The sequence below is a fragment of the Vicugna pacos genome, chromosome 16 (genome assembly GCF_048564905.1).
Source record: "Vicugna pacos chromosome 16, VicPac4, whole genome shotgun sequence".
In the NCBI taxonomy this organism is placed as follows: domain Eukaryota; kingdom Metazoa; phylum Chordata; class Mammalia; order Artiodactyla; family Camelidae; genus Vicugna; species Vicugna pacos.
In genome coordinates, this window is record NC_133002.1 from 45102588 (window position 1) to 45118996 (window position 16409).

The 16409-nt window shown below is 34.5% G+C and overlaps 1 protein-coding gene across 1 annotated transcript in view; it reads right to left on the reverse strand.

Moving 5' to 3' along the window:
- Nucleotides 1–16097, reverse strand: part of TAOK1 (TAO kinase 1) — a 119890-nt gene extending 103793 nt beyond the window's left edge. Inside the window, exon 1 of the mRNA XM_006214397.4 lies at nucleotides 15930–16097. The gene's annotated coding sequence lies outside the window, so the exon portion shown is untranslated. The remainder of the gene's footprint in view (nucleotides 1–15929) is intronic.
- Nucleotides 16098–16409: the final 312 nt, after the last annotated feature.

Genomic DNA, 16409 nt, shown 5'->3' on the forward strand with positions numbered 1-16409 from the left:
TGTCAGACTAATCTACACATGTGGTAAAACTGCACAAAACTAAATATACATACAAACTCACAAAGTAAAACTGGTGAAATCTGAATAAGGCCAAGTAGGTTGTATCAATGGCAATTTCCTGGTTGTAATAATGTACTGTGGGTATGCAAGACACATATACAGGGTTTCTCTACAATATTTTTTTAATTGCATGTGAATCTAAATTTGTATCAGACAAAAGTTTTTTTTTTTAACTTAGGTGAAATACTTTTTCTGACAAAATCTGTGAGAATTCATTAACAGCAGATCTGCACTACAAGGAATGTTAAAACAAGTTCTTCAAGTACAAAGAAAATGATACTGAATAGAAACTGGGATCTACACAAATGAACAGCAAGCAACAGAAATGGTAAATATACAGTATAAATATAGAAGACTTTAAAATAATTTTTAATTACCTTTAAAATATAAGGGCTGTTTAAGTGAAAATAACAGTGTAAACTGGGTTTTTAACATACATACAAGAACCACGTATGACAACAACACACAGGATTAGAGGGGAAAATAGAAAAAAGCCATTGTAAGGTTCTTACATTATACGTGAAGTGTTATAATATTATTTGAAAGTAAATGTAGTCAGTTTAAAAGGCCTATTGTAACCTTAGAATAAGTACTTAAAAAATATATATGGCTTATTAAGACAATAGTGGAGATAAAATTAAGCAAGCAAACACACTCAATCCAAACAAAGGTGAAGGAAGAGCACAAAATAAACAACCAAAAGATGAAACAAACAGAAAACAAACAGCAAGAAGGAACACTGAAACTGAACCATATTGCTATTTTCATTAAATGTAAATGGTCTAAGAACACTACAAATAAAAGCACAGACAGAACGAATCTAAAAGCAAGACCTTTTTAAAAATGGCATTTTAAAAAAGCTCTGAACAAGAAACTCACTTTAAATATAAAGATAAAAATAACTTAAAAGTAGGATAGAAAAAGATACACCATAGAAACACTAAAGTTAAGAATACTGGAGTAGCCCCTAGGTATACACCCAAAAGAATTGAAAGCAGGAGCTCAAAGAGATACTTGTACACCAACATTCACAGCAGCATTATTCACAATAGCCAAAAGGTGGAAACAACATAAACGACTATCAGCAGATTAATGGGTAAACATCTGATATACATAAAATGGAGTATTATTCAGCCTTTTAAAAAGGAATGAAACTGAGACATGCGACAATGTGAATGAGCCATGAAAATATTATGTTAAGTGAAATAAGCCAGACACAAAAGATAAATCTGTATGATCCCATTTATATGAGGTAACTAGAATCGGCAAATTCACAGACAAAAAGTAGAATAGTTACCAGGGGCTGCAGGAAGATGGAAACAGGAGTTTCTGTTTAATGGATACATAGTTTCTGTTTAGAATGATAAAAAAAAAAAGTTCTGGAGATAAATAGTGACTATAATTATAAAACACTGTGAATATACTTAATGCTACTGAACTGAGTACTTAAAAATGGTACATTTTGTGTTATGTGTATGTTACCACAATTTTCAAAACAAGTTTAAAGAATGCTGGAGTGGCTACATTACCAAAAGACCTTCCAGAACAAGGACTATTACTAAAGATAAAAGGGGATATCTCACAATGAGAAAAGGAAAATTCATCAAGAATATATACAGGAGGTAGATCACATGCTTAGCACACATGAGGTCCTGGGTTCAATCCCCAGTACCTCCATTAAAAAAACAAACTTAATTACCTGGCCCTCCAAAAACAGAGTAGAAATTTTTTTTTAATTAAAAAAAAATACAACAATCCTAAATGTGTATGCACCTAATAATACACATTCAAAATATATGACGCAAAACTGAAAAGAAAAATAGATGATTATAACATTTCAACATTCCTCTCTATAATTAAGAAAACAAGTACAGAAAACCAGTAGGTATACAGAAACTTACACTCAAACTAGCTCATCTTAATTCACATTTAAAAGCACTCCATCACCAAATGCAGAATACACATTCTTCTTAAGCCTCATGAAACATTAACCAATCTAGACTATACAATGGATGATAAAACAAGTCTTGGTAAATATAAAAGAATTTAATTCATACAGAGTATGTTCCCTGACTACACAGAATTAAACTAGAAATTAAATTAGGAACATTGCTAAATATTTAGACATTAAACAACGTATTTCTAAATAACACATGGTTGGTCAAAGAGGAGGACACAAAAGAAATTAGAAAATAATATGAATAAAAGTGAAAACATGATTATTTTTCCCCATTAAATCTAATGGGCACTGTGAATCTTACAGACATGACTCTCTCCTTACTTTGAAGAAAAGCAAAAAAGAACAAATTCTCAATCAATTTTTCAATCATGAATATCATGAAAATATTTTAAGAAAATAATTCTCATGTTAAGTGTTATTACCAAAAACAAACAAATGAAAAACACACAAAAGAACATAAGGAAAATTTTGGAGGTGAAGGACATTTTCATTGTGGTAATGGTATCACAGATGTATGCTTACATCCAAATTCATCAAAATGTATCCACTAAATATGTATAATTTGTATAGCAAATATACTTCAATAAAGCTTAAAAAACAGTGAATATCATGAATACTTTCCAAGTGCTTTACTAGAGGATTCATCTTACTATCCTACCTTTATTTTCACCTGCTTATTTTTATTGTCTATTTAAGGTATATGTTTTTCTGTCAGTCACCTGAAATCAAGTAATTTAATATGTATAACTTCAAATTTTGTGCTTCTTAATGCACAAAATCAAATGGGAATCTTTCAATGCTAAGTCAGAGGGCAATATTCAAATATTTGAAGTGAGAAAAGCCCTAAAATTACTTAATCTGCATTGAAATCTGTAGCTGTATATAATGTTATAAGGGCTCTTAAACTCTTTCAAAGTTTAAACTAGTATCACTGTATCTCCTCTTTTTAATTACCTATGGTATTTTATATTTGTACCAAACAGTTAGCACTTAACTACATAGTAACACCAAATATTTTATATCTCCAAAAATTTTTCTTGGTAACTTAAGCATTCCTCTTTGAGGATCAAGTTTTTTTTATATTTATACAAAGAAAATATGCAAAAGGCCTATAAGCAAATAAAAAGATGTTCAGGATCATTAGTTACTAGGGAAAGGCAAATCAAAACCACAAAGAGGCAGCACTTCATACTAGCATGGCTTATAAGAATAATAAAAAAATTTTTAATGAAAAATAATGACTATTGGAATGGATGTGAAGAAACTGGAACTCTTGTGCATTCAGCCACTGTGGAAAGTAGTCGGCAGTTCCTCAAAGTTCAACAAAGAATTACCATATGATCTAGCAATTTCACTCCTAGATATATACATACTCACAAGAACTGAAAACAGGTACTCTAAAAAGTACATGTATATACATCTTCACAGCAGCACTATTCACAATAGCCAAAAGGTAAAAACAGCCCAAATGTCCAACAACAGCTGAATGGATAAACAATTATAGAATATAGATACAACAGAATACTGTTCAGGCATGAAAAGGAATGAAGTACTAAATGTGGATGAACCTCCAAAACATAATGTTAGTGAAAGAAGCCAGATACACCAGTTTCACGATTTAATTTATATGAAATATCCAGAATTGGTAAAACCACAGAGACAGAATACAAATTGGTGGTTACCTGAGGCAGGTGAAAAAGAAGAGTAGTAGCTACTTTTAATGGGTAAACAGTTTGAGTCTGGGTAAGAAAAATGCTTTGAAACTTAGAGATGGTAGTTGCACAATACTGTGAATGTACTAAATGCCACTGAATTGCTCACTGTAAAATTATTAATTTAATGTTATGTGAATTTCACCTCATTTTTTTAAAAGTTTATTTTAACCATCTGTGATAGAAATACTTCCTAACTGTATTAGAATCTTCCATACAGTCTTGTTTCCCTTTTTATAAAGCAAAGCATGCTGAACATAATATTTTCCTGTTGACTCAGGATCATCATTGTGAATAACAATGACTATATGAGTAAGTCACCCCTCTTGTGTCTTAATTATCTCTGACCCTCAGTTGTCTAATCTGTGAAATGTCGTATTTTGGCTGGTTATGGGATATTTAACAATTTTTAAGCCACAGATAGCTTTGAAATTCCAATTAAGTTATAGATTCTTACCCTAGAAAAATGCACATTTGCACACACGTATATGGCAAACTACATATAACCTCCGAAAGTTCACAGACCTACTGTAACCCACACAAGCAATTCCTACGAGTTCAGCATTAAGGAGGGAGTAATGATGCCTGATTACATTATCTCTGATCCTTTCAGTTCTAAATTTCACATTCTACTGCAGTCTAATACCCTGGAATAGCCTCAAGACCTACAAAGGTTCTTGAAGCTGTGTTTTTTACTTTGCATACAGGGGTTTTTTTGTTTGTTTTGGGGGGATCTTCCTGTTCTTTTTTCCCCCATTTTTAAAAAACTTGAAGTCTAGTTGATTTACAATGTATTAGTTTCTGGTGTATAGCATAGTGATTCAGTTATACATATACATTCTTTTTCTTTTTTTGTGTGTGTGTGGTTTTATAAACAGCTGTCCTAGTTCACTATTAAGCTAGTTCACTATCAAGATCTCTATTATGACTACTAGTTGCTCTTCAACACTTAAGAAAACTTGAACTTTAAAAATTCAATTAGATTTTATTCAAAAATTAGTATTATGTATTCTACTCTAGGCATCATAAGGGAGTAACAGAAAACAACCGCAGTCCCACTAAAGTTAAGACAATTAAGTAACTACAAAAAAGGAAAGTATCTATTAAGTACTAAACTGGGATACTGATAATAAGCCAAAAATAACTTAGAGAAGAACAAGGACAGTATAAGCTGGAATAGTTGGGGACAATTTCATAGAACAACACCTGAATGGACAGGGAGAATAGGAGAGATGAAACCAAAAAGGCACTAAAGGGTTATGACAAACATAGGCAGAGCAGGTATAATAAAGTCTGTGTGTTGGGCACAAATGGGAAATAATGCTGCCTAGACATGGAAGGGCCAAACACAAACAACCTTAAAATTAAACAAAATAATTATCTGTACCAGTGAACAAAATAAAAAAAGACAACCTACAGAACAGGAAAAAAAATACCTGCAAATCATGATAAGGGGTCAATATTCAAAATACATTTTTAAAAATTCATACAACTCAAGAGCAAAAAACTGTATAACCCAATTTAAAAATGGACAGAGGATATGAATAGATATTTTTCCAAAGAAGATAAACAAATGGCCAACAGGCACATGAAAAGGTGTTCAACATCACTAATCATTAGGGAAATACAAGTCAAAACCACAATGAGATACCACCTCACATCTGTTAGAACGACTATTATCAGAAAAAGAAGTCAGTGTTGGCAACGATGTGTAGAAAAGGGAACCCTTAAACACTACTAGTAGGAATGTAAATTAAGGCAACCACTATGGAAAACAGTACAGATGTCCGTCAAAAAAATTAAAAATAAAACTACCATATGATCTAGCAATTCTACTTCTTGGTTTTCACCCAAAGAAAATGAAAACACTGAAAGATATGTGCACCCCCAAGTTCACTGCAGCATTGTTTATAATAGCTAAGATATGGAAACAATATTAAGTATCCATCAATGGGTGAATGGATGAAGAAAATGTGAGATACATACATACATAAATACACATACACATACAATGGAGTATTATTCAGCCATAAAAAGAAAATCCTGCCATTTGCAACACAATGAATGGACCCTAAGTGAAATAAGTCAGACAGAGAAAGATAAATACCATGTGATCTCACTTACATGTGGAATTTGAAAAAAGAAAAGGAAAAAGAAAAAAAAAATGCTGCAGATACTGAGAACAGACTGATGGTTGCCAGAGGCAGGAGCTGGGGTGAGCAAAATGGGTGAAGTGGGTCAAAAGGTAAAACTTCCAGTTATAAAATAAATGCCATACATATGTAACGTACAGCAGGATGAGTGTAGTTAATAAAAATGTATTGCATAATACATTTTTGTATTTTGCAATTAATACAATGTGGTGATCATTTTGTAATATATATAGCTACCAAATCATTATGTTGTACACCTGAAACTAGTATGTCAATTAAAAAAATTTTAAAGACTTATTTGTAAAAATAAGCTATGATAATGAAGTCAAAACAGATGTGGGAGGAATGGCTATTGAGGGAAAAGGGACAAGGGAAACTTCTGGAACCGAACCTTCTTAGTCTGAGTGTAAAATTGAGTCTGTAAAACTTAATTCATGCACTTTACTGTTTGTATATTTTACTGCAATTGGAAAAAAAGACATCCAAAGAGTTGCAAAACAATACAGTAGCTTTGTAGATCTGAACAGGTAACACAAGAGTGGTGTGCGTAGGTTTGAACAGATAACAGCAATAGGTAAGAGGAACTGAAATGGGAGAGGAAAAGATAGTCTTTTAAGTAATTTAGAATTAAGGTAATCATACTAGCTAACACTCATAGAACATAATATGCCAGGTAGTGTTCTAAGAGCTTTACATATAATAATGCATCTGATCTTCTGAACAACCCTATGTGATAGGTATTATTATCCCCGTTTTACAGATGATGAAGCCAAGGCCCAAGTTAAGTACACAGCAATGACAATATCCATGAAAATAAACTTTTTCACCACTCACACTATATACCCATGAATATACAACAAAACTAAAATCAAAACAAACTAAAAGTGGCAATCTCAAACTACCAACAAAAACAAGGACTAAAACAGTACTTTATAGGGATGGAGTGCATTTAGCAGCAACATTCCTTGTCCTCATCCTGTAACTTCAATGTCAGTACCATCCTCTCACCAATTTCAGTCAGCATTCCCACCTCACAATAAACCTTACTCAGCAAGGACATTATATGCATAATCACCTTTACATCCCCTACTCCTAAAATAAGGCTTCACAAGGTAAAAAGAAGCTTCTCACAAGAATGTTAAAGGTCTCTGAAAAAGAGAACAAAGGATGAAATATATTTCAAAGGAAGAAATGCCATGACTTCACAACCTACTGAATGAATATAGGTAAGGAGAGAGATTAGAATCAAAACAATCTGAAAGTTTCTAGCTTTTAAGACTTTAGAAAGGTTATTAACATAAACAAAATTAAATGTCCATACAAGGCTTGTACACAAATGTTTATAGCAGCTTTACTCAAAGCAGCCAAAAACTGATGATTCAAATATCAATCAACAAGTGAATGAATAATGGTATATCCAAACACAGGAATACTTCTAAGTAATACAAGAAAAGACCTACTGATACACGCAACAACATGGATAAATATTACAGACATTATGCCAAGACAAAGAAGTCAAACACAAAACACATACTGTGTGATTCCATTTGTATAAAATTCTAGAGAAGACAAATCTAATTCACATCAGTGGCTGCCTAAGAATAAGACTGAAGTGAGACTGATTGCTTGGTAATTTTAGAGAGAAATAAATTCTACATCTTCACTAGGGTGATGGATACAGCCATTGATCTGCACACTAAAAAATGTATGTATTTTACTGCAAGTAAATTACACCTTGGTAAAGTTGACTCTAAAAAACATTTTATTAGCACTGAAACTGGTGGGTAAATAAGGAGAACCTTTTGCAAGAAGAAATGAAAAAGATGAGTTCATTTTAGGTATGTTGAACCAGATGTGTCTAAGATATCCAAGAAAGTACAAGACATCTTAGATAAGCAGCTAGATATATAGGATTGGGTTGGGAGAGGCAATGGAAAGTGAAGAGGGGAGAGAAAGAGGACCAGAGAGAAACGAAAGTATCAAGTGCTAAGAGACATCTACAGTTAGGGGCAGTCAGAAAGAAGCACCAGTAAAACAAAAATTTTAAGAAGGAAGGAGATGATAAATAGTGTTAAGTATTACAAAGAAGCAGCAGACATAAAGGACCACACATGATTTTACTCTCCTTGTGAGTTCTAAACCTGTCTTTCATGAACACCTTTTTTCTGTAACACTTAACATAGTATTTTGCAAACAGGGAGAGTCTTCCTCTGAACTCAAAGTCATGTTCCCTGAAAATCTATCTAAGAAACAAACCGATGTTTTAGGCACTTAAGATATTAAAAAAGAAAACAGGGTCAGGAGGACTGAGGTCACAAGCAAACTTAAGCTTTTTTTTAATTAAAAAAGATTTTTTTTTACTTTTTTTGCACACACTAAATTACTAAGAAAATTCAAAAAATATTTATACATCCTAAATTAGCTATGTGCACCATACAGCTAATTTGCTAACTATATATTTTTCGTATCTCTCATCCTCCCAGTTTTGATGAAGTGCTTGTAAATGTGTATTGCTCTTCTGCAGACATACACACTAAAAGGTTCCCCCTTCCAAATCTAATTACTTATTCAAATGCCAGCTATCTTTGAAAGGATACACAAGAAATCTTGGTTACCCACAGGAATGGGTACGGGGTGGGTAGGGAACAGGCATGGGAGGGTAACTTACTTTTCACTGTATATCTTTTTGTATCTTTTGAATTTTATATCATGTATTGTTATAACTTATTCTCAATAATTTAACTTTTCTCCATTATTTAAGGCCTTTCTGATTTTAAGGCAAAAGCTGCTCATTTTCCAAACACCAACCATGCTCCCAGGATGTAAGCATCGGTTGGATGACGGAAATGTTCTGACTAACTTATTTCTCACGGGCCTTCCCCACTATGGAGAGTCTTAGCTCTGCCCATTAATTTCATGTCAAAGTACTGTCAGCCTCTCAAAACTAAGCTCTTTCCTTCCAACAGAGGTAAAAAGACAGTTTTACAGATCAGGTTTACTTGTTTTCTTTAATCTTTCCTTAAGTTTTCTTACAAAAATCTTTACTCCTGACTCAGCCTTCTACTTGACTTTTTTATTCCCAACAGCCTGACTTCCTCTTATTCTAACTACCCACACCCTCATGACAAGAAACTCACATAAATCTCACTAAGAAAGAGTAATAGAGAAGTAAATCACATGTACTAGCATTTCACATACAAAGAACTGATGAAAGATTCTCACACTCAAAAATTTATAATGAATAGCTTTAACAGAATAGGTTCAGTGGAGTGATACAGGCAGAAATCAGATAGGAGGTGGTTAAAAAACAGAAAGAAAATTAGCAACATTTGATTTGTGAATGTTCAAACTGCAATGAAATAGTCTACACTTGTGAAATTTCAAAAAAATCTTGGAAAAAACACTTTTTTACAAGAAGAATACCACTGCTAATTCATTTAAGTCTAATTAACAATATTAAGTCTAAATAAATGTTTGATTGACTGATCAAAAAGTTTTTCTTCTCCCTCTACCCTACCACCAAGTAGGTTCTACTCAAAAAAATACAGTACAACTATCTCCGGCTTTACAGACATACTCCTGGCTCCATCACTTACTGGCTCTGTGATCTTAAGTTATTTAACTTCATGAGCATCAGTTTCCCCCCTACAAAATGGGACTGCCATTTACCTTCCAGGGAAGTTGTAAAAAGTTGAAAAATATATATATATCTTAATTAGTACTTGGCACACAGTAAATGCTCAATAAATGGTGGCTTTTGTTACTATTAAATTTCTTACTACAAATTTCAACATAATTTACTTTTTAAATGACTAAATAAGCTGTAACTCAATATATGACATATATTTACCATAGCTGAAATATTTCAGTTCTCCTCTTCAGGACACATAGTAGGACTGCACTTTCTTACACTCTCTGTGAAATTTCTTAACACCATATGATTTGCTTTGACCAATGAACAATAAGCCTTTAAAATGACATGACCTTCTTCTAGGTAGACACTTTAAGAGCCAGGCAGTTATAAACAACAGTCTCCTTCCCATTGCCAAGGTGATCACAGAACCATGTGTTCTGTCATCAGTCTGACACCCTGCATAGTGAAACAAACAGAATCCCCCAACAAGTCACACTATGCATACATCATGTCAAGCAATAAACATTTGTTTTGTTAAAAGCCACTGAAATCTTTGAATTGTCTGTTACCACAACATAACCTGGTCTCTCCTGACTGATACACAACCAAAGCCAAGCATCATCTACAATTTACACAGCATGAGATTACTTAAACATTTGGTATTAAACACTATGAAACATACCATACAGAGCTTCTGTGCAACAATGAAGAATAAAGTTTCCTTATCAAATACAATTATAGGTTAATAAGTTATTTTAGTATTTAAAAATCAAGGATATGGATGCTTTCGGCAAAGAGACAAAGCTTTTCCAATCTTGAGTGACACTAAATTCCCAAGTATATAAAAAAAGGAAAAACCCTGGCCTTGTTTAGTAATGCTGTTCATCAACTTTTTCTGAAACTTTTCAGTCTCAGTGGGAATAAATTGAAAGAAATCAATTCAAAATACAAACTAGAGACTCATAACTACAACCATAAGTGAACTAAAAATAAAAACATCAACCAAAACATAAGGATACCACTAGATGTAATGCACTGAAACACATTGAAATTTTTAAAAATATACTTAATATACATATTTAATACATTTAAATAGCCACATAATAAATCTTATTAAAATACAATTGCAATTTTTTAAAATTAAATCTACATATATGCCCCAAATTGAAATAAAAGATATTTTCTTAATACGCTCCAAATAAAGTTTTCTTTTTTAAAAATAAATTCTGCAATTCATGAGAAACTTCACTTAAGACACACAGGATGTTCCCCAATTTGAAAACCTCAGAAATTATCATCATACCCAAAACTGCTGGTATCCTGTCAGGATATATTAGATGGAGTCCTCAGTACCCTATAAGCTTTGAGACCTAAGAAAGGTAAATATGTGCAATGTAACTACCAAAGAGACTAGAGACTAGAATAAGGAAAGACTGAAAGTAGAGTTGAAGGAAAAAGAAAAAACAAGCTTCAGCAACATGAGTCAGAAGTAAAAAGTATGAGTTCAAAAAGAAATTTCAAAAAGAATTTAACTGGGTATACTGAATTTTTAACATAAAAATACAGCCTCCCAAAAAGTTTCCCTTTATAATGCTTACCCGCACTTACACAACACACTCTGATATTTCCCATTATTTTTCATTAAAAAAAAACTGGCATTGTAACCCACCTAAACTGAATTCACAAGCCACTAATGGGTCACAATCTAAAGTTCGAAAAGCACTGGCTTAGAGGCACTGACAACCACAGAAAGGTCCTTGGTTTCCTCCGAATATCCAGCTTGAGAAAATTATTTAGGAAGCGGAAAAAATGAGAAGACAGAATTCTCCAGGGCAGGGACCATGCCTTATTGGCACATAATAATCATTTAGCATTTGCTGAATTAATATACTGTGGAATATAAAGCACTTTCAAGGTGAAGGTATATGTACAAAAGATACCTACAAAAAGAAAAAAGAAAAAACTTAGGAGAGCAAGAGTATTTTGGATTCTCTCAAAGTCAGGGATGGTGAAAAGAGCTCCAGGAGGAGGAAGTGTGATACCAAAAGACTAAACAAATGAAGTACCAAAGGGAAAGGAAATTTTGTTCTTTAGGACAGGTTTTATATTCAGCAAAGGAAAAAGAAAGTCTCTTGTAGAACTACACTGCAGTCTATTATAGATACAAAAGTATGTAAGCTACCCTTGGTTAGAAATTCCAACCACTTCTATCAAAAATACTATGTTGCGCTCCAAATGTATAAATCCAACTTCAAATCAAAATTATGGAATGCAATTCATTCTCAAATACTAGACTCCCTATCTTCATTTGTAAACATTTATTAAGCCGTTAATGTGTGATAGCCGCTTAATAAATGAGTGCTTACTATGTATAAGGCAAGACATTAAGTACTTAACAAGGGTTATGCCATTTAAACCTAACAACATTATAAAGTAGGCACTATCTTCATTTTATAGTCGGGGAAAGTGGGCCTTAAAAAGTTACATAAAGAAATTATACACTAATAAATGGTGAAATTAAGATATATTAAGTGCCAGTTTTATTACTGGTGGCTGCAGGTCAGAATATTTTGTTCTATTCCATTATTTTATTTGTTGATGCTTTTCTAGGAAACTAAACTTTGCATGTCTTTGTAAATGAAGTAATTCATCTATTTCTAAATCCACACATTATCATACTGAATAATTTTATCAAAAGGAAAAATCAACCCCTTCTCAGTTTTAAAGGTAAGTTAGAGGCCAATGAAATGTATTATGTTTATATAACAATATCACTGACACTGGAATTTTTAACAGCCTATATTATCTATTATGCTAAGTACTTAGTAACCTGAATTTTATTAATATTATTTACATATCAAGTACTTTATATTGTGAAAAACCTTTCCACCTGTTATGGGTCACTTAATTTTGTTACTAGGTAAGAAGATGCAGCCTTAGACTGTATTTTAGAACAAAAAGTCTGCTTCTAGCACAAATAGAAGAAACAGATACAGAAATAACTGTTACCAAATGTTGACAGATACGTCCCAATTGAAAATAACTGTTTCTAGTCCCTCCACACAACTTTGAATTCATGAGGAATTTTAAAGAAGGTATAAGACATATTTAATGATATTAAATATCAATTTTTATCATTAAAAATTTAAATATTTTAATCCAACAATGGAAATATAATGGAATGAAATAATACAGGTTTGTATCTTTTTCACTTACATTTTACAATTTGAAATCCTGAAGAATATAAAAAAAAATACAGCCATAAACAAATACAGAAACTTAAAGGCAGACGAATATATGTTGTCACTGTTTAATGGAACAATCTCAATTTTATGCAAGGCTTGACTACAGAATTGACAGTTTTTAGAAGAGAATCATTCATATATGATTCTGAACTGAAGAGCAGCCCTTAAATTACACATACAAGAAAGCTCCTAATTTCTAAAAGGTTAAATCAGTATGATTGCAATTATTATAACAGACTACTGATAACCAAAGAGACACTGGAGAAAATTAACTGATTTTAAGATACAAAGTGGTCAAATGAAAAACACAGAATTTATCTCCAGGTAATGTGAATAACAGATAATCTCAACTCTAATTTCAATGTCAGTTGGCCCCCTAGATAACTTCTGGATTTACTAAGTATTCATATCAACTAAGTACTAGCAAATTCTTAAAATAAATTACATTTTTTATGAGTTAGTTAAAAGTATCCAGTCCTTCTGGTATTCTGTAAGTAACAGTTTGTTTCTTACTAGTGGGCTGGCATCGTAAGATGAGACCAAACATCATGTATATGCCTTGATATACAGAAAGCTTATTTTATAATTAACAATTAATTGCCATATTTACAATTCTCACAAAATCTGTATAATAGAAAATACAGTAATTATCTTCTATTCAGTTCACTCACACTTTTGGTGCTGTACACTGTTGTATTTCTTTTAAACCTCTCAGTTTAAATCAGTTTGAGAAACTATTTTTTAATTTTCAAGGAAGTTTAGTTACTGTCAAGATAATCTTAGACTATCCAAGCCTTTAAATCCAACTGATTCTTAGAAATTCTTCAATCTATAAAACATAAGAATTTTAACCAAATTAACAAATCAGATACCAGAATGCCAAAAATTAAGTCATTAAAAGGGAATCCAGAGAAAGAGTCAGTTGTGAAAGAACAGGAAGTGATTTACACTGCCATTTTGTAGATGAACTATTAGAAACACAAGAGGTACCAAACTAATCTGGAATCAACCAACTCCAGCTAACGGCTCTCAGTACTCTGACAGTGGCATCAGAAGTTTGTTGAAATAACCCTTAGCAGTTTTTCCTTAATAATGAATTTCTCTAATTGTTCATGAATAAAGTTTTACCACTTTTAGCAGAACTCCAACTACTTTAAAGGGTTTTTATTCTAAAGAGCACCTCTTAGTTCGAGCATACTGAAATACAGAAGTAGTTTAACCTATATCCTTTGAAACCCTTATTGATAAATCCTCTCTACCTGCATCTGCCCAAGACAAAAACAGTCACTTTTTTAACAGACAGTCTGCTTGGGTTAATACATGCTAGTATATATGAATTACTTATCAACAAACCATAACATACAGAATTAGACTTTATAGCATAATTTGCCATATAGGGGAAAATTACACACAACATGCAGCTTGGTGCAAAGAAATAAAGATTCAAATGAGAAGTGCTGTTTAAGTTAAAATAAATTCAGATAAAAATCAAAAGGGAATAAGGAAAGCAAGAATTCCATTTGCTGAGGAAAAATAACAATAAAATTGATTTAAGATACCATTAATGTGTCCCCGTATCAAAATCATGAAAAAAGGTAACAGAAACTAAATTAGCGCTCAACACTACTGCCACTAACAACTTTAAACATTAAAACAGGTTTCAAAATGCAACAAACACACCAAAAAAGCTCTGATCGACAACATAAAATGTAAATGGCATTTGGAGTTATTTAAAAATAAGTCATCCATTAAGTAAAACTTAAACAGCAAATACAGCTTGTTAGTAAAATGTCAAGACATGATCTCTGTACTTAGTCACCTTCAGAACACTTCGTGAAAAAGTTAGTTATATTAATATTCATATATGGAACATTTTGAAATCACTTCAGTAAATCTAAATACTTAAAGAAAAAAGCATCAACTGTAGACTTCAAAACTACTCTTAGGTCACAAAAAAAACTTGGCAACATACTTTCAGAATGTTAAAAAAATTTTTTAATTTATTCATACTCTACTAAACAAAAACAACAAGTACTACTGTAAATCAGATAACATGATTTGTTTTAAATAAATATGATACGAAGAAAAAGAAGTGGAAAAATGATTTACTGAGTACAGAATATAGACACTAACACAGCATAATGAGGCAAATCAATGTTTAACATTTTTTCATTATATTAAGAAACAAAGTATTTGCTACAGAAAGGTTTGTAACCTAATTATTTTCAGAAAATTCCAATTTCAATGTTATACAAAATTATATTAACCCTCAAAATTCAAAGCTCAGGTAAATGAAGGGGTACAAAATTATTTTATTTAAATCCTAACGAAAACCCAACATGAATACGCTCATATACACACAAAAAAGTCAATCCAGTGTTTGAAATAGAGACAGCTAGAGAGAGATCATAACTGTTCTAACATGGCAGAGTCCCTCTTGAGAGGCCATATCCCCCAACAATAACAGATATACTTCCCAGGGATAGATCTCAGGGGAAGAGTATTAAACCAGTACTGTTATCGATTTAAAACCAAAGGAAAGGGGGTAACCTTTCCAAGGGAAGCGCCATTACTTCCCTCTCCTGCTCCCCCTCCCTTCACTGTATACACGGGCCTGTGTATGAAGAAACTGCCTTGGACTTCTGCAGCATTGCAGCAGACTAAAGGATGGGGAAGGGGGAAGGGTAGGGGGAGAGAAACGCTTCCATCACCCCTACATAAGAGGGGTATAGATTTCCTGAGAGGGGGTGCGGAATCCACCCAGCAGACTACCCAGAGCAGTGTCCCTTCCCAAGAATATACAGACACTACAAAGGAGGAGAGGGAGGAGCAGAGGGATCTGAAGGGAAAGGGACCTCGCGCCTTTAAATCGGGGTGCATTATCAACCCAGTCTCCCTAGGAGGGCCACACCTTCCTCGAGACAACCCCTTCCACCACCCCTTCCGGTGACCCTCAGGAAAGAGGAATGTAATTGCTCATGCCCCTCGAAACAGGAGGGCGCCCAGCTCGCCAGCTTCTTCACCCCACCCACAGACTCACAGACCCTCCTTGTCTTCCTCTCCCTACCCCCACCCCCATCTCCCTTCTTCCGCGCAGCGGCCCAAGTGGGCCGAATTTCCCCGCCCCCTCCATGTCTCCCTTTTCCAAAGCAGAGGTGCCCTTACCCTTTCGCCGACTGGTCTGGGGCGGAGTAGACAGCCGCAGCCCCCTGCAGCGCCCGGGTAGCTGCTACGCTGGAGGGCGAGGAGTGAGGAGGAGGAGGGGGCCAGGCGACAGACCGCCGCCCCCCCCCCGGGGCCCCAGCAAGCCGCCCAGCCCAAGCTCTGCGACAAGGGGCGGGGGGGGGGGGGCGAGGGGACGACCGGGGTCGAGGAGGCGCCCTCAGCGCTTGGGCTCAGTTAAGATGGCGCGGGGAAGTGCCGGGAGCCTCCGCCGCCGCCGCCGCCGCCGCCTCGGGGGAACCGGCCCGGGCCTCGGCCGCCTCCCGTCCTCACACAGCCGAGGCCCTCTCGGTCCCCCGCCGCGGCCCCTCGGCGGGCGGGCCCACGCACAGCTCTCCGCCACCACCACCACCCCTGGGAAGGGGGCGCTCACAAAGAGAAGAGAGGCCGCGGGCCGGCCGGCCGGCGGCGGGGCGGGGTCCC